The following is a 27,700-nucleotide window of genomic DNA, read 5'->3' on the forward strand; positions in this document are numbered from 1 at the left end:
CTGATTTGAGGCAGCACTAGATCACTTAACTGAAATCATTGTCAAATATCAAAAATAGTATATGACAACTAATAGATTGCAGAACTAAAAATATTTGCTGAAAAATTCATAGAGACTGATTCTTCTAAGTCTTCTTTATGCTACTTTTGTAGCTTGAGGAAAGAACAAAATAACACCTTTCTGAGAAATAAAGATAATTATTATTTAAGGAAGAGAAATTTGCATGAACTGACCCTTTAGTGTAACAGCAACTTTAAGAAGAGGTCACAGCCCTCAGTCTTAAGACTTTAGCAGCTCTCAAGCTGAAAGCTCTGTTAATCCAGAGAATAAGAGAAAGCAGATCAGCTTTCTTGAGCTTTAATACAGCAAACTGCTGCCAGTCAAGTAAATTGATCTCAGAGAGGAAGGAACAACAGAATTTGGAAGTGCAATAAAAAATAAGATGTGATCATAAAATGCAACATAAAAACATATGTTTAATGCATTTTTATTTTTTATTTTCCATTTAGCGTTGTGATTATACCATAGCTAACAGCAGCCATTACACAAATCGGTGGCAGACAGGCTGAAATACTGTTTCAATTACCCTGCTCACAGCAGCTCACCCCAGCCCAGCTATAAATAACTAGTAGATCCTCCATTGCTCCATGGATTAAGATTAAAGATATGCAGATAATTTAAACCCTCAACATACACTCCTCCACTGCAGAATGTATTTTGGAGCCAATTGCTTGTGTCCCCCAAAACAGAGTATACTGCTAGGAGGCTACCATCAAATGAGGCATCAGGCTAATAATATTTTATGACAATGTAATGATAGACTAAGGCAAAGCATTTCATCTCTCTCTCTCTCTATCTTGCTTTGTGTTAGATAATTAGGAAATGTGTTTTTCCCTCCTTTTAACCTCTTCAGACTCCTGGAGAAATGAGCCAGTCTGTGCCTGTGTGTGACATGCTGTCTCCACAGAAGGGAGCTATATTCCACCAACTAGGCTGGAGGGAAGCTTGTTCCTCAAAATTCTAGTATGTTTAATCTGTTTCAGTTAAGACAATAACTATTATAAACACTTGCAAACATAACTCGTCCATTCTGCTGCCTCCCCCCCCCCCGCCCCCCCCCTCCCCGAGAGTGGGCACTGTACCCCTGGACATCCAAATGACACAAGAAGCTAAATTATGCATGGGAACAGCATCGCCCCCAAAGATTTCTTACTGTCTGAGTATCTCTGGGCTTACAATAAACTGTATCCTGAGATGTAGGAGAGGAAGAAAACACAAGACATTATGGGAGCCGAGTCAGATGTGAGACCAAGCCTGTTAAGATGTGTGCTACGAATGCATTGCTCAGAGAAAGTGCTGGCTAATTGACTGAGAGAACATAATTGTCTTTGAGCTACCTACAGAAAACTGGGTAATTTGATGCAGAATATTGCAGTGTATACTTTGAGCAGACCAAGTCCTTTTCGGTTTCTTGTCCTTAGCTCTAAAGTTAACTTGGGATTTATATTGATGAATATCTTTCTAGAAACAGGCAGCTCTTTCTCACTAGACTGGTGAAAGAGGAAAAACAGTTTTCTTCCTACTCTTCAGATTTTACTGAATACATCGGTGTTAAGCGCCCATATCCAGGATGTGCGAGACTTGATTTTACTGCCCTCAACTTGACAGGATCACAGTCTGCATGTTGTATGGGCTAGTAGAGTACCCTGTATATCAGCGTCTGCTGAGTTTTTTTATTTTCAGCAAACAGCAAAATATTGATTGGGGCCAAGTAAGAGTGAGAAGTAATGTGGGCAGCTAACTCCTTTCTTTAACTGCAAAGTCTTGGATTTCAGGCTTATTTATCTCACAATAAATGGCCTTGCATTTAGCTTCTTTTTCTCCTCTCCCAGATGGAAGTTACAGTCAGCACAGTATGCTGTAATTAATTTTCTTTTTTCTTTTGTTTTCTATGATTCAGGGAGTATTTTTCAATGTTTAACAGGGAGGTTAGATAATACATTTTGGTTGAAATGTTAGGGAATTTAACTGGGATCTTGCTTATAGTCCCTGCAGAAAGGGAAGAACATTGAATCTGAATCTGCCACGTTTTAGATAAATTTTTCAGTTACTGCGCTATGAGCTAAGAGCGGGAGATTGGAAGAGAGCCATGCTGGGGTGTAAAAAGCAGTAAATTATTGAGTTTGTGAGGTCTGCTGTCTGTTTGACCTGGGCAGCTTACTTCTCAGGATGTTGTGGATACATGGAGAGGCAGACATATAGGACACTTGAAGAACTTGGATAACTAGGAAAATCCAGTTCCTAGGTTAGCTGGGTTAAATCTGATCCTCTGTATATGTTCATTTTGCTCATTCTCATCTCTTTCTGTACTATTTTGATATAATCTGTTGCTGGTATTTCTGAACATCTGAATGCTTTATATAGCCTAAAGGAGTTTGAGAAGTCTGCATGATTTATTGGTGCACTGACTAATTAACCCCATGTTTTACTGAAGGTAATTTTCTCAAACTTCTCAGCACACACATGCTGGGTACATGAATACCTTTATTCTTTCTCCTTTTGCAGTGAAGTTGTGCTGATTTATACTGCATGAGGATGTGACCAGATAAGTGTGTGTGTACACAGTGGGGAAATACAGTGAGTAAAGGAAGAAGAAGGAAAATAGCATTATAGGAATGGTTTGGACTCTGACTAGTTTCAGTGAATAAAGGAACACCTTCAGATATAGTACTGCCTCATGGGGATATGAAATGGTCAAAGAGACATAATCGGCTAGAGGACGTCAGTGACACTTTATTCGTTTCTTGTCAGCATGCTTGCCAGAACGATGGATGAGATATTTACAGTGAAGGAGAAGTCTGTTCTCTTTTGTTGGTGTTGTCATGTTTTTGCAGTATGACTTCTTCCCCCTTTTGGGGTTGCAACGTTGAGACATCACATTACATACACCACCACTTTTAGTGGGAAGATGAAAGTACAGCATGCAGTAAATAGTTCAGGAGTGAGAGGAGGTATTTGTAACTTTGACAAGGAGTATGTCTATGAAGAAAAGACCCAGCATCCTCAGATAGTCTTGAGAGATTTGGGGAATCTCATATTGCTGGAGTTCCTGAAGAAGACAATTATGGACAACTTCGTAATTGCATAGGTGTGTGGAGTGTCCTCTGCACTGAAAAAATGACCCCAAGCTTGATGTTTGTTTAGAAGACACACAGATTTATTTGATTGTCGTCTGTGAAAGTGTCATATACACAGATCATTAATCCAAGGCTCCAATCCATTGCCCTATGATGAGGTAATTTGCTGTAAAGCATAACTGTAACTCCTGTACTTAAAACATGAGTATTAACAGCCCTCCAAATGAGGTCAAAAAGTCCTGTTCTGGGCTGCAGCTGATTTTGTGCTTTAAAAACACTGCTATGAAACAGCTACTTTTGCTCTAAATGAGACTTTAAAATAAAAGGCAATTCGTTTAAAAACATAACGACAAGAGGGTTCTTTGCCGTAAACGCAGCCCTGAAGCTTTTGTTGTGGTAGGACCCAGCAGAGTCCAATCTAAAAATATGCTGATCACCTGAAATTCCCAGGGGTATAGTGGTGAGTGTTAAGAAGTCTGAGCCAATGTGGAAACTCAGTGCCCTTGTGGCAGGCTGAGAATTAACCCTGCTTCTGTGGAGAGAAAAGACCACAGCTGCCTGCCCCAGGTTCCTCCTCATGAGGGAAGTGAAGCTTTCCCCCAGCTGAAGTAAATCATTGGAGCTCCCAGGCAAAGGCTGTAAGAGAAATGCACCCGTGTTGCTCTGCTTTTCATGTGCTTTAGGTATTGGTGGGAAGGAGTCATGCTAGCTGCGGAATAAGGCAGAGAGAGAAGTAGTAGTCAGATCTTGCTGAGTTTTCTCTAAACAGCTTAAGATTTTAGATGCTTTTAGGAAAGACTTGGTATCACCTCTGGGTAAGTATAGTGAGGGACTAATTTCTGTGGTGGGAAAGCTTAGGTGCCAGAGGGCTGTTTCGAAGGAATTGGTTGAATTGCCTCGAACAAAGTCAGGCAAGCTAAGTTCCCTCTCTTCCAGCTCCCCACATTGCATTAATCTCTTGTGACAATGAAGTTAAGTGAGGGAATTCTCTTTAGTCACTGAAAATAGCAGCAAAGACAGTTACCATGGTGGAAAGTGCAGAGACTTAAGAAGCCTAAGGGGGATTGACAGAGTTTTGCAAAGCACATTTGTTTTCCTAAATTTTGTGGGGTTGAGGAGGGGTCGAGAGTTATGAAGTCTCTTGGTTTCTTTTCTAGCTGGGTTTTAAAACTACAGGAAGTAAACACAATTTATGAAGTTTACCATTACAAAAATGTAAGAGGTGCCATGTAGAAAGAGTCTGGCTTCCTTTCAAAACAGCAGCAAACTGAAGAGGCTGGATACAAAGTGCTTCTTGCTTGTCTGTATTGTATTGCTTCTTAGCAACTGCTTTCTAAGTGCTCTCTTCCACACCTAATGGCACTAATGCCATTACAGATGGCTCTGTACCAGATGTAGACAGGCCACTTGAAAACAAGTCATCTTTCTGACAGATGTCTGTTTTCTTAATTTCCTTGAATCAGCTCAGAGTTTTGCATCTTTTAATTTCAGGGAATAAAGTAAGGTGTGGTCTGTACCCATCCAAGGGAGTGTTTTGAAAGTCAAAAAGTGGGCAGAGAAGCCACAGTCTCTGCCTGTCTCTGCTTGGGTGAACAGAGCCTGCTATCACAAACATTTCTGACCTGAATGCAAATTCAAAATTCAGTTCCTGCACATAGTCTCTATTTGAGCTTATTATTCACTGTTCATTTGTCTGATTCCTGCCAACAGTCACATTCTCTGGCGTGTTCAGCTGGAGAAAACATGAAATGGGTGTGAATACTGTTGATGTGAATTCACTAAGGTATTCAAGTGACTGTTTGTTAGTTCTCCCTCAGTTCTGTTTGTTGCCATGCAGTCAGTTTTCAGCCATTGTTCCGCAGAGGAATATACCAAGGCTCGAAACATTTTAATTAATGCAAAATGAAGAGTAGGAATAAGGTCATATCACAGGTCAAAAGTAAAGCACTCATTGCTCCATTGTGCATCTGGTGACTGAAAAAAGTGTTTAAGTCCTGGCTTCCCCAGCTCCTCATTTTATCTGAGCTGGAAGACCCTCTTTTATTCTGCACATGTGCCATGAAAGCCTACTGTCTTTACTTCTTTCACTACCTTTTTACCCATTGTCTGCTAAGAAGTACAATGCTGTCCTTTAGTTTGTGTTTTTCCTCCCTCAAAGTAAGCCAATAAAGGAAGTTGCAGAGTGGGGTTCGTAAAATGCATGCCACTGCCTAGTACCAGTATCAGACAGACATTTTGCTTCCAGTTGTACCTGGCACGATGTAAGCAGTGACTGTGAGCTTGTAAAATGGGGACCTAAGTGCCCCTTCTATGTAATTTGTACCATTACCTTGTTACTTTTTTTTTCTGAAACAATTAGTTTTGAACTGAAACCCCTGTTTTCTTTTCTTGTGTTTTCGTGCAAGAAACCTGTTGTTCTCTGCACACACCAGACCGCCCCCGCCCCCAGCCCCCAAAAGTGAAAAACCCTGCATTTTTATTTTACGGTTGACTTGTTTGGCAGGTTCCCTCATGCTCTAATGAATTAGAGTGGTTCCAAGGTCACTTCTCTTTGGTATTGTTAGACTTTGGGAGAGCAAGGCAACCTGGTTTAGCTGCTTTTTAGCCTGTTTCTCAGCTGACACTTTTCTCTCTAATTCAAAGAACAGATGGTTCTGCCATTGCCTGGCCTTTCTTTCTTTCACCTTCGACAGCTGAAGTACTGTATGTCCGTTCTGCTGTGATACCTTATTTCCACAGCGATGATTTCCTTGTGGTCAGTGGAAGCTCTTTAACCAGTACAGAGATTTGAGAGGTATTTTTTGATCTGGTCACATCCATTGAAGGAGCTCTCCCAGATCGAAAGATCGGTTGGCAACAGAAGAGTTAGATCATCTCCTGTGGCAATTGGTGTGGGGCTGGGATTGGATCAGGCAATAGCGCTGAAGTCCGAGTTCTGATGAGAACGTGTTGCTGGTGGTGAATGCTGACACAATCAACAAAATCTATCAGATGGAGTGGCAAATGGTTTACTTTATGAATACACTTTCCCACTTGGAACAAGTGCTTTTCATTCTGAAGTTACTGTACAGCACAGTGATTAATGTGTTTTCATAATCTGCAACCGTTTAGAATGAATTGAAGGAAATTCATGCAGACACCAAGTTGTCAAAAGACAACTGAAAGTAGGTCTGGGGCCTGTGCTAGTTATATTGCTGCTTTCAGTATGCACATGTCATCATTCACAGCATATAGAGAAGACAGAGATCCCTAAACTACTTTTTCTCAGCTTACACACCAAGATGTGACGAAGTGGTTAATTCCATTCCAGAAGCACAGAAATGCCATGGATAATATGTGCAGAAAATAAGATCAATGTCTGACTATATTCCTGATAGTTAATTTGAAATAAAACCAGGCATGCTTTTGCCAGTTGATCTGCAATTGGATGGCTGAAAAGAATTTGAAGAACAAGTGCCTGTAATTATGCTTTTAATTGTGGGTAATACATTCTGTGTTATGGCACAGAGTTACAAAGCGTGGTGCTTCTCTGGGAATTCCTCCGTCAAACAGTGTCAGGAGAACGAGTAGCAACACCCTGAATTCTCCTCCAAGGGCTACAGCATCTGTGGCCATCTGCAGAGAAATCACTGGACTAAAGCCGTGGGCTATTTCTGAAACAGCTTCAGTAAGTTGCAGAGGCTTCATTTCCACAAAATCCCTGCCCGGGAGTTTTCTCTGAATCTCAGGTGGCTGTGATGTCGCTCCAAAACGATGAGCACTGTGAAGAGACTCAGCAGGAACAGCCGCTGCCTGGCGGAAAAGGGTACGGAGCAGAGGACCTGCAGTGATCGCCACATCGTCACACATTTTGCAACCTGGAAGCATGTGCTGTAACGGTTGTAGGTCGTGTGGGCAGGGCGGGGAGGGCTAAAGGGCTCCTTTTCTGTCATGATAATAGGTACCTGGTTCTTAAAACCTCTTATAGTTCTGTGTTTTGATTTTTATATTAATTGAATCAGATGAATTTGAGTTGGGTCCCCATAAGCAGATCTGCATTTAGATCTCTGCATGCTTGGCCCTCCTGCCACACTGAATTCCTTTGTGAAGACTGGCTGCTTTATCAAAGCATGCACTCCCCATCTGACTTTGGGTGCCCCTCAGATTTTTCACAGCATTAGGATTCATTCCTTTGTGAGAAGAGGTCTGTGGATTTATTGTGTTCCATCAGGAAGCTCAGACTTTAGGATTTCCTCGTTTGCAAGCCGTATCAAGATGCCACCATTGCATATACAGGTTGTTGCAAGCCCTTCATACCAATTAAGATGCCTGTACAAGGGCAAAGCAGGCATCTGGAGAAGACTTCACTATTTGTTCAGGCCAGAGATGTAGTCTTTGTGCTAACAGCAAACACACCTCTGAGTCGAAAGTGTTAGTCTTGGTCATTGCAGGCACCTTACACCAATACTTTCCTGCCAAAAGTAGCACAGGAGAGTGATGTCTAATAACAGCTGGAACAGTGGCAATGAAAAGGTGCCTTCTGCCTTGTGTTCAGTACACTGAACAAAGCCTGAGCAACTGCGCTTTTGGGAGAGAAAAGTGAATCAATAACCCGATGAGGACTGTCAGGTAATGCTGTTGTCTGCAGTGCCTTTAATGGTTTTGGTCAATAAACTGCAATTATTTTACAAACATGTGTTGTGTTCACTTCTAAATCTATCTCTCTGCTTCCTGTATTAATTTTTTAAAATGAGAAATATCCTAAGTGCTTGCATTGTATGAAATCTGTATTTAAAATCAATTGGTCTTTAACAAAGGGCCTGCCTGTGCTTATTCAAAGAGCACTCATATGAAGTGCCATGTCTTCTGTAATACATTTTCCCCCATTTTTTTAATACAAAGTTCATAATAAATCATCATTTGCAAATTTTCAGAGTCACTCACTTCAAAAATATATATTCTGTCTGCCTTTATTTTCTTTGGAGGTTGGAATTTGTCCAAGTATCACAATATAACTTGCTTCACAAAATTTCAAAGAAGAAAGTAATCTCCAGACACCTCTACTATGTGAATCTCTGCCTAAATAATTTTTATTTCTGCTGTGCTGTAAACTTCAATGTATACCCCCTTCATTTTAGATTAATAATGTAACAATATAAAGATTCTTTGAACTATATTTCACATTTAGTTGCTCAAGGGGAATTTGCTTTTCCCTTTAAATATTAAAAAGCAGCAATGGGAAGGTAGAAGGAAACTGCTAGTTATTTAAAATAGAAACTAAGCTGAGCACAGGACGAAGGGTTTTGCCTTCTACTCTACAAAGTAAATCAACACAATAGCTTTCAAATATTTAAAGGTGTACTACTTACACAAATGTGCAGGTATCTAAAAAAATAGCAAGAATGATCTTATCCTTAGCTAGTAATCTTCCCCTTCAGTCCTCCCAAAGGATCAGCAAGAGCAAAGGAAAGCAAAAGATTATTGGCAAAGAGGTAATTGGAACATTTTCAAAGATGCAGAAAGGTGGTAGGTGGTGTTTCCAAGTACCTGGGTATCCAGCTCCTTTGAGAGTTGGAATATTTCTCCTGTGTTATTTACCATTAGTTAAGTGAACACAAGCCCTGACCTCACTGAAAGAGAATATTCTGATAATTGCCATTGAAACCTTTTGCTGAAAGAATTTTCTTCTGCAAAGCTTCTTGGTTTCCTAAAGTGTATTCCAGTGGAAGCAAGATCTTCTTGAATATTCTTGACATTTTATCATTGAAGAACTGTTAAAATCTGGTCTCATTTGCCCAGGTGGGTTAATCAGGTAAAGGTAGGAGTGGGGAGGAAATAGAGAAGAGAACCATTGCAACAGACAGAAGCATTGAAGTCCTAATGGAAAAGGAGAGATGTTGGCCCCATCTGGCATTCAGTCTCTCCCAGCCAGCTCCTTTTTGTAGGAACTGGCATCTACGCAGACAGCCCTCCTTGGGGTTTTGGCATTCAGGGTTAGTCTACCTGACGCAGAAGGTACTGACCCTGTGTATGCTGGCAACAATGCATAGGCTCAAAAAGCCACAGTATGCTCCTAAACTGCAAGGAGTTTACATTAGAGAAGGACGACTATAAATCTTGTCACTTTAGGACAAAATGGCTCCACCAGCAGAGTCCCTGTTTCAGCAAATGTCTCTGTGTTTAAGCCACAGTATACTTACCTTTCTGCTTTTTCTACCTTTTCTGTGGTTTGAGATTAGCTGCTCTATATGTTATATCTACTGTATGTTTTTACGTAATTTGGAAAAGTAACTTGACATCACTATATAAGGTTTCATTCCACTGGCAAAAACAGTCTTGAAAATATTTTGTGGAATATTTTTGACATGGACCTTTTGCTGCCTTTCCTGGAAAAAACCCCAGCTGCCTACTTACAATCCTAAGTGCATGGTGAGCTTTGAGAAGTTATGACAGTGTTCAGAGTGCATGCCTGACTCTCACATGCTCACTTGCATGCTCTTGCTTATTCACTTTAATTCCTGACATCTGGCAATAGCGATGTGAGTTCTGCAGTTCCTTTATATTACAATGGGCATCCTTTCATGAAACTGCAACTTCGGTGGCAGAAGGGGTAGGAGCACCTAGAGACATGACTGGTGGTGATGAAAAGGTAATATATTTCTGGGATTGTGTTTCTGGAATTAAGAAGGATAGCACGTATGGAAAGGCGTTTGCAGGTCTGCTCTTGGAGGGTACTAGTGCGTGGACTGGTTGGGTGGAATCTGGAAACACAGCATCAAATTGCATCTTGCGATATTTAAAGGTGGAAAATTGACTGTCCAGAGACACAAGGGCAAAAAGGAGCCTAGACGAAATCCTCCCCATTTCCAGAATGCATTATGTGTTTATGAATCAGTAGGATATGGCCATTGCTATTTTAAAACAACAGCTTAGAATTTCAAAGGCTTTCCTATTTTTTTCCTTATAGCCTGCTAACCATGTTTTCAAGCTTTGTATTAGCCATTTGAGAGACAAAATTATAGCTCTTCTAAATGGAAGGGAATTTTTCATCCTGTTCAACCCTTGTTTAATTGTCTCCTCATGTTTGGTATGAGATATTTTAAAGTATACTTACATAGGTCCTGGTGGTGTACCAGTACTGTGTTCTAAGGGAGGGGAGGGCTGGATATTGCTGTTCTCTTTGGGGTCAGTGGGCGTTTTCGTGGAGCTGAAGCTTTCTTGCAACAAATCAAGACTATTGAATTTTTGCTGCAGCTTTTAAAACAATTGGTAAGATTTTGTAGTTGCTTCAGGGTGTTCAAATGGTTCAATGGCCAGACTTGCAAGCTTTTGAAAGGTAGCAAATAGATTCACAGACGAGCTGTGCTACGGGAGAGCACAGGGCCCAGTGACTGCATTCCCTAGAGCCCAGGCTGCGCTTTTGTATTTAGTATGTCCTAGGAATTTTCATGACTCATTCATTCTTGTCCACCTAGTCTCTGTAAAAGATAATGGGGTAATATTCTTCCCTAGACAGAGAAGCGATGATGCTTTCACATCTGCCATGTCTCTGCACACCATTGGAAAAGGCTTGAAAATGGTAAAAAGGGACACATCAGAATAGGCTGGACCTTTTCCAGAAGCATTTTGTCAATGACAATCCTATTTGGCTGCTTTCAAAACTGGAGGAAACTTTTCAAGGTTTTCCAGGCAAAATTCACAGATGCCCTCAGTATTCAATGGTTACAAATAAAAGAGTGAAGAGGGACTTAATGGCTCCCTGATTTGAGACTGACTTTGTTCTGGCCTTGGCAGAGGCTAGAACAGCTTGAATGCTATCCATTAGGTATGGGCCACCAGAGGCCAGCTATGACATGCTGTGACCATGCCTAAATGTGCTCTGTGTACAATCTCTTTCTTTTATAAAGCAAGAATGTTTTTCACATGGAAAGGAATAATACTATCGCTTTTTCTTACTGATAAGTATTTTATGTATGAATATACATACATGCATATTTACATTATAAGTATTTGAGCTACCCTTTCTATGTGATACACGAGCCAGCTATATCAGTTACTCTCTCTGGATCCTTTTCATTCACCTCAGTAACTCAACTGGCAATATGGTGCCTGCTTCTCCACAGATGATCCTGGGGCACAAAAAAGGAGCTAATGCAAATGCAGTGGCTTCCCCGTCACAACAGAAATGTGGAAAAGAAAAAAAAAAAAAAAAACCGATGTTGCCAAGTGAGCAGAATCGATAGGGAAAGCAAAGTTAGCATCAGACTGCTTGTAGAACTTTACCAGCAGTGTGAAGTTGCTTATATCCCACAGAACAGCCACAATAAGGTGAGTTAAAAACTTGCTAATGAGTCTGGCAAGCCTGTAAGGTAGAGGCGGTGTATTGAATTCAGATTGGCATGGGTTTCAGCAGACTTTACAAGCCCCTGGAGGATTTTTAGAGGAAAGATAATGTTTTGGCTCTGTGCACTATTTGCAGCTCAATAATAATCAGAACAATGAAGTATGTCTTGCCTTAACATCTGTGCCTTGCAAAGGTGCAGGTAGAAACTGATAAGCCTAATCATATTAGTAGTTGTGTTCATATGTTATTTTCACGCCATGCAAAGTATATAGTTTGTAAGAGCTGACCTAAAAAGTCAACTCTCTATTGAATAGAACGGGAAAGCAATAACCCCTCTGGCCTTGTGAGCAAAGGCCTGCAAGGAGAGAAGAGGGGTGAGCGACCAGCAGTAGCACTCAAATGCAAGCATTGTGGTGCTTCTTTCACAGATTTCTGATGGGAATTCTTTACTGTATTTGCAAGGCTTTCATCGTAGCAAAATAGGCTGTATGCTCCCTCTTTGCCTGCCTGCCTAAGTAAAAAATGACAGCCTTAGTAGCAAAAAACAGGAGGAGGCATGATATTCTCAAAAACATGGCTGGTTTTGTTCAGAGGAGAGACTGTGGCTAAAATGAAGTAAATGCTTCCTGCCTTACCAGTTCTCTCCTTTTAAGTAAAAATTTATGAACTGCTGACAGTTGTTATACAAAACCAGAATCAATAGCTCATATTAGGGCTGAAATTTCTAAGACTGGCAGCTTGATTAATTTTTAAGTAATGTATTTGAACTGCTTGTGCTAATTGAAGGTCAAAATTTGTAGATTGTATGTAGCACATGGTGAGTACGTTTGAACTGTTTCTAATGTTTTGTGTCTTGTCCAAGCACACTAGTAGGACACAATTTGTTACGAGAAGTCCTCTTTCTTTATTTTCATCTGCTCATTCAGATGATGAGTGTAAAATCAAAACAAAACCACAACCGGCGGGTGGTGAGGCAATTTCACAGAACCACTTTGTAGCCCAATGACATTTAGGTAAGTCCATCAAAGCACTAAACCATGCACAACTGAAGAATGTGAGCAGCTGTAATGGTGATAGTGACTTCCGCACACACTTAAAACTATACATGGGCTTAAATACTATTTTTGAGAATTCTTCATGCCTGGTGAATGTTCAGTTCAAGGGAAAGAAATGTTCTCCTGGAGAAAGATGACCTTGGGAAGGTCTCTCTTTTGGACTCCTATGCATTCACAGCTTAAAATTAAACTCCAATATTATGGGTTTGTACCACTTTCTAGATAGCATAATATCTCTTCTTTTCTAGCTGAATAGACCCTTGTAGATATTTTTGCAATAGGTAGCCTGAAATTTGAGAGAGGAACGTGTAGAATAGCTGTGTATTGAATTTATCATGCCCTGCTGTCAGGTTTAAATGTAACAGTGGGAACATCTGGTTCCAACATATGAACATAGGCATAAGCTGTGCTTGACCATAGCTCCATTAACACTGTTACCTGAAAGTATTCATTTGGGTTTGAATCCCGTATTATAAAGGCCTCTTCTGACTGCAGATGCCTTTCACATAACTTCAAATATAATGAAATAAGACAAAAAGCAGTAATTGCTTTCATTGTCAGACTAAGAATTAGTTTCAGTGGTGTTAGGGCAAACCAGACCCAGAAATGTCAGTAGCTCCTGTTCCCCCAAAACACGGACAAAATGCTACATGTGGAGATCAAATGCATTGGAGTTATCTTGGATTAACATAAGGAGCAAACTCCAAATCAAAACCTTGGTCATGGAAGTTTTTCACTAGCCAATCAGTGTCTGTCCACACTGCAAAGGCATCACTTTGGTTGTCCACAAGTACAGAAACTTGGGCTTGTGGCATAGAAATTGCAGTTATCTGAAGGATTTAAACAAACAAAACTGCATAGGCTGCTGACTGCATAAAAGAGAGGCTGCTCGCCATGTTGTGCCACACAGTATATTAAACTTCCATTTTCTTGCAAGGTTTATTTTGGTTGTGTTCTGCACAATGGCAGCACTTAGGTGGAAAAATCCCATTATAGAACTGTGCTTGCATTTTTACCACAGTGATGCTTAAACCAAAATTCCTTATGAAATGGTCCCTGCAGAGCAAAAAGAGGAACTCCTGTGTTAGCCTGCCTTACTGGAGGGCACTGTCTGTCATTCCTGCACAGCCCTGAATCTGTGTATTTCAGTCCTTCTGCATGGGGAGTTTCTATGGCTTTTCTCTGGTTCCAGGCCCACTTGCCAGCTCTGAGTCGACACGTGTTTTGTTACTTTTCAACAGCTACTGCTATATATAGGACTTCAGTCAGGCTTACCTGTCCTCCCTCTGTTAGTAGGTGGTGGGGGAGACATTGCAGGGAAACTCAAGTTTTAATTCATGTCAGTAATTGAACAGGCCCTCTGCCAAAGACTTTCATGGTTCTAATTCAACTACATGTTTCCAAGTTTCCCTGCAATTTCATGGCATTTGCAAAGGGGAAATGCTAGCTTTCCTTTAGGCACAATGTATGCTTGAAAGTTTTGAAAGTAAGTTTTCTCTGCTTTTGTGTCTTCACTTTTATATTCCTCTCTGTGGAAAGCTCTGCCTTTCTTAACCAATCCTGAGCTGTAAACTGATACACTTTTCTTTTTCAAAATTTGCTCTGTAGGGATCAGAATATATTAGCTCTGAAAGTTGTCAGAAATGTTTTCCATTATTATGGGAGCTTGTCAAATTCACAGTCCATGTGGAATGCAGATGCAGCAAAAACATCCACTGTTGTGTTGATGGCAATGCATTCCAATTGTCCTGGCGCTGGTGCAGGGGAGGGTATTTTTGGTCTTCAGGAAGCACAGTGGCAGGACACCACATGTTGCAAGAACAGGTTTCTTTCCTAATTTCAGATATAAGTGTGGGGTTAAGTGAAAAAAGAACTCTCAGGCTGAAGGAGTCCAGGAGCGAGCAGTGAAAGGAGACTGATGGAATTACAATAACATATGGAGACAGAATTAGAAGACCAAATTTCAATTTCAGTTACACCTTTTCAGCCACTCAGGAGTCAATCAGCCATTTTTCATAAACTAGGTCTCTCTGTGGATTGATTTGTTATTGTTGCAAAGCCTTTTGCGCTGGGCTCAAAACCTTTTAACAGTCTGTCTTCAGTGGGGTTTGGAACAGAGCATCTCCAGGTCCCGAAAGCCACTCTTGCAGCAGAATATTTTCAGGGATGATAACTCTCTACTAGTCTTTTCATCGCTACAAGGCAGGACCATTGCACTCTCCGCTGCAATTACATGCCCCACATAGGAGAGGCTATGTTCTTAAGAAAGTCAAGCTGCTAGAAAGCACTTTTGGAAGACTAAAATTATGTTCAGTTTTTGGAATACACTAGATTTCATAAAGCATTCACTGGATGTTTTGCCTTCAGTCATTCCAACTCTCTCTCTCTTTCTCTCTCTCTCCCCCCCAAAGGCAATGCAATTTACAATCTGTAAGGGAGACTTTCAGGACTGCACTGTATCTGTCTGTCAATCACAGATCAGATCTCACTGAAATACTTACATTTGGGTGCCAAAAGCCAGAGATTTCTGAAATCACTACGCCATTCTGACAACTGAGTACCCCGGATTTGCAGTATGTAAGAAGGCAATCAGGTATCTTTATTATAGTGTTTGAATTTTTTTATTAATTTAAAATGAGAGAGGAAAATTAGTTCAGCTGTGAAATGTCCATGCTGACAGGCCTGCAAAGGAAAGATGTCAGGAATACATGTAACTAGAGGATAACTTTTCTAAGCCCAGATTTGTCAACAGCAAGCCAGAAGGCAGAAACAATGTGAAAATGTCATTTCCCAGTGGAACCAGTACCTAATTGACACTTGTAGTCTGCAATGCCTGTTTCTCATTTAACAGCTTTCACAGTAGAGGTACTTAAACTTTACTCCACGTTTTCTTGTTTAGTCTCAATTTCTTACTTTGACATACAGCAGAATCCTAAGGGGAAATGAAACTACAACCTAGCTGCTTGTAAGCTGATGAAACCTTTCCAGGAGAATCAATCCAGAAGAACTTGATATGATAGACTGCGGCTGGCTCTATGCAAGGTTTACAAAACACTGTCTTAAAACACCCTGGTGGTTTTTTCCCGGGGGGGGGGGGAGGGGGGGGGGGAGAAAATCTCTAGAGCATCCAGTTTATTTCCAAACTGTAATTTTCAAATTTGGTCAAGCAGATCCTGCCATGGTTTCAGAAAACCTTATTGTTTCCGCCTCTCTCCATTCATTCACTATTTTAAAAACTGTAGATGTTAGACAAGCTTTTTTCTTTCAGCATATAGGACTATTTAGTCAACTGAGTCTGTCTTCAGGTTGAGTGTCTTATTTGAGACAAAGGGCTCAGCCGACTAAACTGCCCATACTGAGAGGGTTTGTGTCAAAGGCTAAGGATCCCAGTGCGAGCATCCCATTCCTGCCGGGAGGTGACGCTTGCCAGCAAAAGTCCCTCAGCCCTGCATCTAAGGATAAGGGTAGCCTCTGTTACGGTAGTCACTTAAAAGATTTAGTACACAGATGTGAACCTATAAAGCAGAGACAGTATATTACACTTTCACTGTATTTTCTGTGAGTGCTTTAAACACTCAGATACCGAAGATGAAGATAGTGATGCTTTTTGAAAGAAAGGAAGCAGAGGTTTTTACTTGGCTTTGAAGAAGTTGGTTAAAGGAAGTGGTTTTGAGGAGAGGGAACAGGGGCAACACTCCTCAAAGACAGGTATATTCCTCTAGCTTTAATTTCTGGAAAGAATGAGATTTCAGGTTTGTCCTCAGGGTTCCCTGCTAGCTCAGAGAGATGTCTCCCCGCTCAGCGGCTCCCAGCTTATTAGCTGGCTTCTGTGGTTCGACTCTGAGATTATGGCAGTCAGGGGAAGAGCCTGGAGGCAACTATCTGGGTCCAATTACATGCAGATACCACTTTAGACCTAGGATGACATTGCTCAGATCAGAGCAGAATCTTTCTTGAAGGGGGCTTGTCAGGTAGTCATGATTTTTTTCCTAGGCTATATAGGGGCTTTCTGGGATATTGCAGATTTAGTTCTCCTTGTCTGGAGCACACACATTCTAGGTAGCTGACTCAGGGCTCCCCTAGACTACTTGCTCAGTGAGAAGGTGTGCTCAGTACTGTGACACCCAAAGGTTTGCAAATCTGGACCTTTGATTTCCAGATTCAGGAAACAAGTGCGTGGATGATTTAATGTATGAATCAGGTCCCCAGGGACCCCTTCTTGATGATGAATATAATTATTTCCCTTTCTTCTACTCTGTCTCTCTTAGCTCCGCGGACTACAAGTGCTCAGCACAGAGATGGCCAGTGCCGCAGTGCCCTGCACCTGGGGTGAACTGCGGTGATGATAGATTCTCTTGGATCTCAATAGCAGGTAAATTCAACCTTTCTACCACCAGAACATTGGACACCTTGAAATCCATAGGAGTTGTAGGCCCAACACCACTGTGCCCTTTGACCATCAGACTCCTGACCACTGAAGAAATATTCACAGTAATTTATCTTATCAGTGTCCCCAATTTACCTGCATTGGTCAGGGAACAGTGGGGCACCCTAGAAGAGCTCCAATGCTAAGTGGAGGTGGCCTGACAGAAGTATCTGCTCCTGCGTTCTGCTTGGGGCATGGGTACTGCTGGCAGAGCGAGGAGGCAGACAGCGGGCCCACGGGCTGTCACATAATGCACAATGCCCATAATGGATTTCTGGCACTTGTCAGTGATTGTTAGGGTGGGAGGTGCAGGGTACCGCTTTGCCCTGGTTTATATAGTACCGCCAAATAACAAATCAAAACCAGTCTCTTTCATATGTATTGATCAGCTGGTAGTTCCTGTATTGATTTCTTCAAATGTGAGTGAAGTGGAGTACGATCTTGTTCAAAACTCAGTGTTTATTTCACATGGGTGGAAATAGCGGTGATCTCTGTTCTGCTGCGTTGCGGTGCTGGTTGCAGCATTCAGTGTGCTGAGTGCCCAGAGCTGATCTCTATCTGTACCCAGAAGTACATCCCCCAGCAGGAAGCTGCTTTGGGAAAGTGGTGGGTTTTCTGCCTTTTTTTAAAGCCACATAGGCTATTACTGCATGAAACGCACAAAACAGAGATGGTGTTGCAAAGCACGGGGAACTATGTAGAGGTGATAGGAAAAGGAAAGTTGAAGAAATGTGGCATTTTGAACTCCAATGTTAGAAGAAAATCAGATTTTTCTTCATGAGACCATCCAAAATGCCTTCCACCTTGCTGAACAAACCTGTTCCTGAAAATATGGCCAACTTTACCTTTCTTCACCTAGGCACGCTAGGGTTTCAAACGATTAATATTTTGTGATCATTGTTTCTCCTCTTTTCTCCTTTATTCTTTCATCATGCTACTTTCTCCCTTTGGTAGAATGTGCTATACAGGGTTATCTAGCTTTTATACTGCCATTCCGTACTCTGCTGGCTCATATGTTGTTTGTCATTATGCTATTCATGTGTTTCATGTGGGCTGTTTCTCTGTGCCGTTCAACTCCTTTTTTTAGAAATAAAAAGACAGTAAAGTCAATGCTAGTTTTTTCCTGATTACTGATTCAAAGAGTTGATTCAAAGAGTGAGGATTCAGTTGGTCACCTAAAATGCAAAATTACTTGCGGGTCTTTTCATGTAACTGCGCTTCTTAAGTCGACATGTCATAGAACACTCTAAAGAGTTTTTTTCCCAACAACATACAGATATAGGTAGTGCCATTAGCTTGTTTAGATGAAAACCAGATCAAACTAGGAAAAAAATCCCCCAACTCATCTTCCACACTGAAGTAATTTTGTATGTGAAAGCTTTGTTTTTTCTGTTTATCAAAATATCTTCAATCTCTTTATTCCTTTCATGGAAAGACATCTTCACTTGTTTGAAGGTCCTTGATCACTGCATTCAAACTAGATGGCACTGACAGCTCATGTGCAGAGTACTCTTGTCATACCCTTGTGTGCTTTCTTTGAGGCTCATCTAATTTAAGGAGCTGGTGAGCAGAAGAGTTTTGGGCTGCCTCCTGCACCACATTTGCCTGTAAACTGCCAGAGCTTGTGTTGTGTGCATTCCTGGATGCTAAAAGGCAATAGTGGTACCTGTAGGGTTGGGGGGGGTTTGGCACCATTTGAATTCACTCAACTACCAAAAGAAGAAGTCTCACCTTTTTCTGTCGGCTTATAGCCCATGTGTCAAATTCTGCCAGCTGTCAGTGCCTGCCCTCACACATTTGACTGAAAGATAATCTGTTTCTTTGAAGTAGTTTAATCCAGGTTTTAGATTACATTATCTGACATAAATTTTCCTGATGATTTGGATGTTCCCTTTTAAGGACTGAGCTAAAATGCTGAAGTGACACGTGCAGCAGAGACAGGTTTGCATTTCAGTAAGGCCTCAGTCCTAGAAAAGTTGAGGTATGTGTACAACCACCCCTGACTGTCGTGGTTTAACCCCAGCCAGCAACTAAGCACCACGCAGCCGCTCACTCACTTCCCCCATCCAGTGGGATGGGGGAGGAAATCGGGGAAAAAAAGTAAAACTCCTGGGTTAAGATAAGAACGGTTTAATAGAACAGGAAAGAAGAAACTAACAATAATAATGATAACACTAATAAAATGGCAACAGTAGTAACAAAAGGATTGGAATGTACAAATGATGCACAGGGCAATTGCTCACCACCCGCCGACCGACACCCCGCCAGTCCCTGATCAGCGATTCCCTGCCCCCCCCACTTCCCAGTTCCTAAACTAGACGGGACGTCCCATGGTATGGAATACACCGTTGGCCAGTTTGGGTCAGGTGCCCTGGTTGTGTCCTGTGCCAACTTCTTGTGCCCTGGCTGGGCATGAGAAGCTGAAACATCCTTGACTATAGTCTAAACACTACTGAGCAACAACTGAAAACATCAGTGTTATCAACATTCTTCTCACACTGAACTCAAAACACAGCACTGTACCAGCTACTAGGAAGACAGTTAGCTCTATCCCAGCTGAAACCAGGACACTGACTTTGGTAGGACCCACAAGATTTGGGCAGAAGGGCATGACATGTAGAATCAGTGCCTAAAATTTCACTCAGGGTTTTTCAGAGTGTTTAGCTCAGCTGCATCATATTCCACAAATTTTCAAAAGTACCGGTGTTTCTTTCTGCTTTGGTAAGAGAAGAAAAGATCTGCACTCCCACCTTGTATGGGGGAACATCCCCAATTCTTTTAAAATCGTAGCTACATTGAGGAAGACTCCTTGTACTGCAGGGAGTCCCAGCAGCAGGCAGGCCTTTTAGAAAACGTATTTGCTGTGTATTTGAAAAGACCATACAAGTAATTCACTTTCCTTTTATCAGCTCGTCTTTTGTTTTGTTTTGTTTCCTTTGTAAAGTAATAGCATGTTTTGATCCCTACATCTTACAGTTAGTTACTGACGTAGTTTTTTCTCTTCACAGCTCGCTTTTTTCTCGTTTCCCTTTTTCCCCCTTTCAAATAGGGACTCTTGATTTTGCATGAAATCTGGTCTGTAGGTGGCCACAATTGAAGCTGTTAAGAATTTATTTTAAAAATAAGAAGATCCCTCCTGCTGCGAAGACAATCTGTTAAAATAATATGCACAATTGAACATGACCTAGTCTCCTTTTAGACAGTCAAAGTTTCTAAAAGGAAGGGAAACTGGCCTCTCTTATCCTGAACCAAGGGAATTTTCCAAGGTTAGCTTCTTTCTGTAGTGTGAAATGTCTTAACTTTCTCTGAAACACAGTCAATTTCAGGAGAAATTCCTTTATACTTTATTTTGACAACCATTGAGGGAAAGGGCTTGAGGCTAAATGTGAGTCCTGTATCTTGTGTATTTTAGAACTAAAAGCTCAGTGGATTCTCATGAGAGAACTTATCCATGTGTGAGTAACACGTGAGCAATTAAAAAATGAATTGATTGGCTTACATTTGGTTTGCCTGAGACTGTAAAAAGGGAGTAGCCTTCTTGCAAGCAAATGTGATACCTTAAATTGCCACACAGCTCTTAGAAATATTTCCCTCTATTTGCCAGCCGTTCCCTATCCTTAAAAAAGATACATGATGGCTGTTGCAGAAGTCATTGGAAAAAGTAAAATAATCATACTGAAATTTGAAACATTCTTTGTCCCAGTCTTCAACAGAGGTATAACTAGAAACGAGTCTTTGATTTATTGATTTGAATAAATACTGCATTTCCAAACTGGAGAAATATTTAATGGTTGTTTTTTTTTAATTTCAGAATAAGGCATAGGGGTGGTCTTCTCTGAAATCCCTGATCCCATTTCCACTGTTTTTTCAGACCAATAGCTGAACATGTATCTTTACGGATGAAGAGATTGGCTCAAACCTCACAATGTACGTCAACACTCATAGCAGCAGTGCCTGACTGCACACCAAGCCCTCAAGGCCAGGTACCTTGCCCGGGCCATATTCATAGTAGTGGGGCCCTAAGGGCTCTTCTGGAGCTGTGGCCAGCTATTCTACAGGGGCGGGAGTTGAGCGAGGTGAGGTTGCTCCCCAGGGGAAGAAGACAGCGAACACTAAATGGAGTCGGCGCCCGTACTCGTAGGCAGGCAGTGAGGGATGCTCTAGCTGGAGAGTGCACACATGCTTGGTGGGGTTCATGACCTCTGACTTTTGATGTGCACCGTGTAAAAGTCCACATCGGAGTTAGATGCCAAAGAGTCCATTAGAGTCAATGGGCATCTCGTTGTTGTAACGGAGGGACTCTATAGAGAGATTCATCTGGGTACATGCAGTACGTAGTGGGCTGTTCTCCAGACTTGGGTATCACACAGGTCAGTGTAAGGTTGCTCAAAGCTGGCCTGTCGCTGAGACCCACCCTTTATGCGGGAAGTACCAGTGCTTTTGCTGCCCTGAGCGCTGCTCAGTAAAAGTAGCTTTGTCTCCTGTGTAGGAAGTCAGGGATGTTTCTCACGCGTAACCCCCCCACTACAGTCAGGTGTGACATGCTGAAACATTAGGATAGCAAATGACTGTCTGACACATCGAAGACCTGTAACACGTTCTTCCTGCAACCGCAAGTTCAAATCCCACCGGTGTTAACCTTAGAAGTCTACAGTAAACTTAGGAAACTTTCTGTTCTTTATGGATAGGTCCGTAATACATAGGGGACAAATGTGATTTGGTTGTACTTTATTCCCACTTCCCATGGGCATAAGTGAAGAGCTAAAAAGGATGTTCTTGCTGCACTACCTAAATTTTTAGATACGTATCTCATAAAAAGGTGAAAAGACAATTCCAAATTTAGTGCTTGTTTGTGCCTAGCATTTGTTAAACACAATGCATTTTGAAGATGGAAACACACTGACCATGTTTGTAAGGACAAGTAGTGTTCGTATTTAAGGACAAAGCAACTGCTGAAATCTGCCCTAGATTCATCGGTGTATTTCAGTGAGGTAAAGTGACTTACAGCTGAGGCAGCGCCAGCTAGGTCAAGGCTGATGAGTCTGCCTCTGTCTTCCTCTACAGAAGTCTGAATGTTGATGGATTTATCATGTTATCTGTCGTAATTTTTTACTGGACTGGTGCGATAGGAAAATATTTTTCTCCTAACATGCAATCATTTTGACTTGAGCAAAAAGTGGCTCAAATAATTGTTTAAACAACTGACCAAGCAAGCAACTCCCTACCCCAACTATGCTGTGAAGGGAGGTTTAGGTTTACATCCTGTGTTTTTTCAGACCTCCTGAGTTAAATAATGCTGCTGGAAAAATGGAGCCAAGAAGGTTCACATTGTGTATATAAATCAGTGATTTGCATGTGATTTGCCAGGTTCTAATTTACTAATTAGCAAATGCTATTTGAGTGTGTCTAAACCACAATTTTAAATTAGTATGCTTCGTAAAATAAACAAGCTAATTGAAAACAGGCAAATTAAAGTTCATACGAAACATATATATTGATAAAAATCTGTTCTTTCAGTCATATAGTCCCTTACAAGTTGTCCAAATACAGTGTCATGTCTTGAAGGGGGTCACAATGGTGCTGCTGGTCACAACGCTAGGACTCCTGCCTGGATCAGGGTTTTCTGGACCAAAGTATTAATACAAAATGCACCAGTACAGTTGTATAATACAGTCTTAGTATCTAGGCTATAACAAACAAACCTTTGCCTTTAAATTTGCTTGGAAACACTTTCAGTCATTTTCATATATTGAATGCTTATAGAATATTAATTACATGCCTGTGTTTTGGTTACTCATGTTATTAAATGAAGCATTCAAATTAATTAGCAAAATGTCATGAATTTTCTGCTTTACGTCACTGGGGAGAAGCATCAAGTATCAAAGAATGTATCAACCTTTATTATCATGCCCAAATGTGGTTATGGAGATACTGAGACGCACCTTAGAATTCTGATTTTGCTTTCCCAGCTCAGAATGTTTCTCTTTTATTCCAAGTTTTCAACAACAACTGTGAACATGCCATTCTGGTTTATATATTGCATTTTGCAAATTTACTGTTACAAGAATAGTACAAATATAAGACCGTAATTTAAAGAGTCATTTTTGTCAAATGTCAAAAACCCAATCCAAAACTGTCTTACAAAAGCAATAAACAAAGTAGAACAGTTTGGTTTGGTATGAAGTCTCAGTTAACATTCAAAGAAATTTTGTTAGGCAAGATCTGGCAAAATATGCATATTTTCAGAAATGCTGAAGCCCTATAATCATCAAGTTCAGGGGAAATTACAACCCCTCAGTATATGTAATAGCAAACCTTTCCCTCGGGAGCTGATACTGCCAGCAAAATAAATGATGGAGGTGCTGGGCCAATGAAGAGAGTGGCAGCTGACACCGTGTCTCAGCTAAACCCGAGAAAATACATGCCTGCCTTCTTCAGGAAACAGAGGAAACTCTCAGTAGAGTAACCCCCTTCCCTGCTTGCTCTCTGAGCTCACAGTCTGTGTTATTCACCCTTGTGAGAGAACAAAGAATGAAAACATCTAGCAGCACTGAGAAGAAGCAGTTATTTAAGGTTTTCTTTCCTCAGAGTTGTGGCAAAGAAGAAGCTGAGGGTGAGAACTGCCTAAGACTGTGGCTCATTTTTTTCCCTCTGCAGTGGTGTGAAAGGGATTGCCATTGCAGTTTGAATGCTTCCAGGTTAAACATGGGATGCTGTTATCTCCGGGAAGGGAGGACCAAGCTAGCATTGGTAAACAGAATTAGAGGGATTTAAGTTTGATTGATAGATTTAAAACTTGTAATGTTCACGTTCATCTCATGACACCATACATAGCACTTTTGGGGGATAAGAGACTTTCATTGGGTCTGGAGGGTTCTGTTGATCCCACTCACCTTTGCCCCCTCAGAGACAGCGACACTAGCTGGGCCCTGCCGTAGAGGATCCAGGGAGATGTTCCAGCTGAAGATTAATAATCTGTTGTCATGTTGTAAGATTAAGTTTCAGCTAGCATGTAACAACTGCTGCAAATAGTAGTGTCTGGGACATAGGGCAGAACTTCCCCTTAAACACAGGTTTGGGTTTAAACCATCATCTGACTTCATTGACCAAACATTTCATCAAACATATTCCAACTTTACAAAGTGTACAAATGATTCATCTTCCACAGTTCTGCTGCAAAAAGGGAGCTTTGCACTTTTGTCACATTTGTTGCAGGAAAAGGTTAATAACTTGTCTTAAAAATTCATCCTCTTTTTATATCATAAGGCCAAATGCTTTTGTCACAGGTTTGTTTAACTCTCTGTAGCAGCAGAATATCCAAAAGCAAGAACATCTAAAGCAGTCTCTGCTGAGCACTGGACTCATTTCCTCTTTGCAAGTCCCAAGTTCTAAACCTGCAAAATTGAAAAGCTTTGTGGAGTTGATGCATGAGGAAACTTTGTTCTTGCCAGATTTATTTATTTTTTTGCAAAATTTAATATTTTCATCTTAGGAAAAGTAGGAAAACGTTGTCATTTTCATGGCAAAACTAGTGGTTTTTTTCCTACCCACGGAAACTGCATTTTAGTCTTGGAGAAAGTATGAAGCACGACTTAAAATGTTTGATTAATGTTGGAAATAATTTATGAATGGTTGGACCCCTGTATTTGGTTATAATTGTTTGGAATATGTGGCTCCCAACTAGTCTGGTTTAGAAATTTTGTTTCTCTCAGAGGCTTGGTACTTCTGTGCCAAATTGCAATTTTTTTTCCAGCGTAGGCTTCAAATGGCTTCCCTCAATTATTTCTACCTTCATAGTGGACTGAAAATCCAAAAGAACTGGTACACAACAACAAATGAGAGGTTTTCACACCAGCTGCTCACGTTTTATTGATTCTTGCATTACCTCAAGCAAAAAGGAACTGTACTAAGAAATTTTATGAAGCCTGGGTGTTATTTCCATCCACTATTGTGTGTCCCCGGAGACAAGTCAGAGTAGCTCTACAATTCCCCATCTACGGAAGTGAACTACCATGAAGAGAGATGCATATAATGAATTTCAATCAAAGAGTGGCAGGGTCTTTGCCCCTGAGACAGTACCAGAGAAACCAATGAAAAAAATATGTTCTCAGGACCTACTAAAACTACTAAGTTAAAATTAAAAGAACCAAAGTCCTAGTATTGTGGGACCCTGAGAGAAGAAACTTATGGTGCTTCATACAGCATGATGCCAGAATAGATTCCCAAAATAAATTTATTCCTTCTTTTTCCCAACTGTGTTTTTGAAGCTTTAGTTTGATATTCGTAGCTTGTCCTCTAGCTTCACTCTTGTTTTCTTTCTTTTTGTTTTGCTTGTTTAGTTGCTACTGACTGTGGCCCTGATTGAAAGAGCAGATGCTCTTATACCTCTTGCAGGACGCCACAAGTTCCTGTAAGCCAGGCTGTACAGGTTCTTATGACCCCCAATGGAAGCCTATTTTAGAACAGACACTGAATGAAGTGTCAAGACACCACCTTAGGAAATTAGCTAGGTGAGTCATGAGGCCTGTTGCAACTTGTGTCAGGGGTTAGGAAAATACTTGCCGCCTGCAAAATCCCAGAAAATATGTCTTTGACCTTTCCAACTCTTCTGATGACATCAGGATTTCCATAGATGCAACAAAGGCACTTAAATATATTCATCCCATACACAATTTACATCAATAATTTTCTGTTATGTCAATGTCAGCAAGTGGTAGTACGACTAGGAACTCACCTTTAAGACTTCTTCAGGGTTTGGAGCTATCAGCTCTTGATCTGCAGAGGTATTTCTGATTCAGGCCACTATTGAACAAATTTCTAAACATGATTTTCTCTCCTGTGTTTTGTGGTCTTTAGAAGGATCACAACCTGGGAAGTTAAATTGCCAGTCGTTTTCCAGTCACAGAATTTGCCTGTCAACAAGATTAATCTTTCTGCAAGTTAATTTAGATGTCCTCAAAAGGTGGGAAAGCCTTTGGCACAACCTTGCACTGACTGTCTGGCAGAGCTCTGTTGACTTGTGTGGAGGATGATCTAAACTGTTCGGTGTTCGATCTCAAAACCTGTCAGATCTGTGATTCTTCTGAAGTGTACATAAAAACACAGTGACTTGCAGATCTCTTAGCAACAAACCAATTTAGGCCATAGGGAAGAAAGACTGGTGGACTTCAGTCTGGACTGCTGTGACTTACTTATCTGAAGGTTTGTCGCATGTACATATTTCTGCTTTGAGCAGTGAATTGTGTACACCCATTCCACAGATATTCTCCAGCAGGTTAACACTCCTATCTTGCTTGTAGCCATGTCCACTTTCACTTTGATTAGTCAAGTTCTTTCAATTGAAAGATCAGTCTCAGCCTCTATCTTCTTGAGATGCCTCCAAGAAGTAATCTGGAGCTGCAAGAAGCCATAATGTTACTCATTAAATGGCACCATTCATTTTCTCTGTGATTGCTGCTAAAGTGATGATGGATCATCTGCACAGTAGTAGTTCTGGGTAGAATATATTCATTTTCTTATTTTTATGTAGGTGCTAGACAGAGAAATGGCAACTTGCTGAATATTTTTAACCCCTACAGGAACTGCATTCTGCATCTGGAAAGAGTTTCTTACTAGGTATTATCTAGTAAGCATGCTGTAATGGCTTTTTCACAAGGAGGAGTATTTCTTGTGTGAGTAGCTTTCAGCACCAGATCAATCACCAGGTGGCATGCACTGTCATAATGAAAAAGGAGTGGTATTTAGCACCAAAATATCATGAAGCACAGAGATAAGGAAGCTATAAAGGCAAACCAACAGCCCTTGTATTCCTGTACATATATTACATTGCAGTGTCAATATGATTCTTTACATCTGTTATTCCCCCTCCTTTACCTCACTCCCAAGGACAATTATATCAGAGCTTTTATTAATTCAAAAGAAGTAGAAATAAATGTTCTCAGAGCATTTTATCCATAAACAGAGACACATAAATTGTTCCTCATTGATCCAGGCTTAGTTTTCTCCTGGTCATGGAAAGGAGCCCAGGTACTTGTGTCACTGTTATGGTTTAACCCCAGCCAGCAACTAAGCACCACGCAGCTGCTCACTCACTGCCCCCCACCCAGTAGGATGGGGGAGAGAATTGGAAGGAAAAACGTAAAACTCGTGGGTTGAGATAAGAACAGTTTAATAGAACAGAAAGGAAGAAACTAATAATGATAATAATAACAATAATAAAATGACAATAGTAATAAAAGGTTTGAAATATACAAAACAAGCAATGCACAATGCAATTGCTCGCCACTCGCCAACAGATGCCCAGTTAGTTCCCCAGCAGCGATCCCCCCCCAGGCCAACTTGCCCCAGTTTATATACTGGGGATGATGTCCCATGGTATGGAATACCCCTTTGGCCAGTTTGGGCCAGCTGCCCTGGCTCTGTCCCCTCCCAGCTTCTTGTGCCCCGCCAGCCTTCTTGCTGGCTGGGCATGAGAAGCTGAAAAGAAATCCTTGACTTAGTATAAAACACTACTTAGCAATAACTGAAAACATCAGCATGTAATTGTTGATAACTGATGCTGAATCCAAGACATAACACTATACCAGCTACTAGAAAGAAAATTAACTCTATCCCAGATGAAAACCAGGACAGTCACTCTCTCCACTAAGTCAAGGTGTTTTACGTCTCTGGTGGATGGATGAGGGTTTGAGCATCTCTGCATGCACATGATTTCTCAGTATGGAGACCTGAGTTGTCTTCTCTTATTCCAAGAAGTTGC

General features: G+C 41.1%; 1 long non-coding RNA gene across 20 annotated transcripts in view; it reads left to right on the top strand.

The window, feature by feature from the left end:
• The window catches only part of LOC126042508 (uncharacterized), a 134,467-nt gene that overhangs the window by 74,208 nt on the left and 32,559 nt on the right, over positions 1-27,700 (top strand). For 15 of the 20 annotated variants that reach the window (XR_007507195.1, XR_007507180.1, XR_007507192.1 and 12 more), the window contains 3 exons: positions 14,927-15,108; positions 15,441-15,557; positions 16,784-16,887. The exons of 1 other annotated variant lie outside the window; for it this stretch is intronic. This is a non-coding gene — a long non-coding RNA (uncharacterized LOC126042508). Of the gene's footprint in view, positions 1-14,926; positions 15,109-15,440; positions 15,558-16,783; positions 16,888-20,812; positions 20,925-27,700 lie in introns of those variants that run through there. 4 more of the 20 variants (XR_007507191.1, XR_007507189.1, XR_007507193.1 and 1 more) reach the window with 3 other exon arrangements.

The sequence above is a fragment of the Accipiter gentilis genome, chromosome 9 (assembly GCF_929443795.1).
Source record: "Accipiter gentilis chromosome 9, bAccGen1.1, whole genome shotgun sequence".
NCBI lineage: Eukaryota > Metazoa > Chordata > Aves > Accipitriformes > Accipitridae > Astur > Astur gentilis.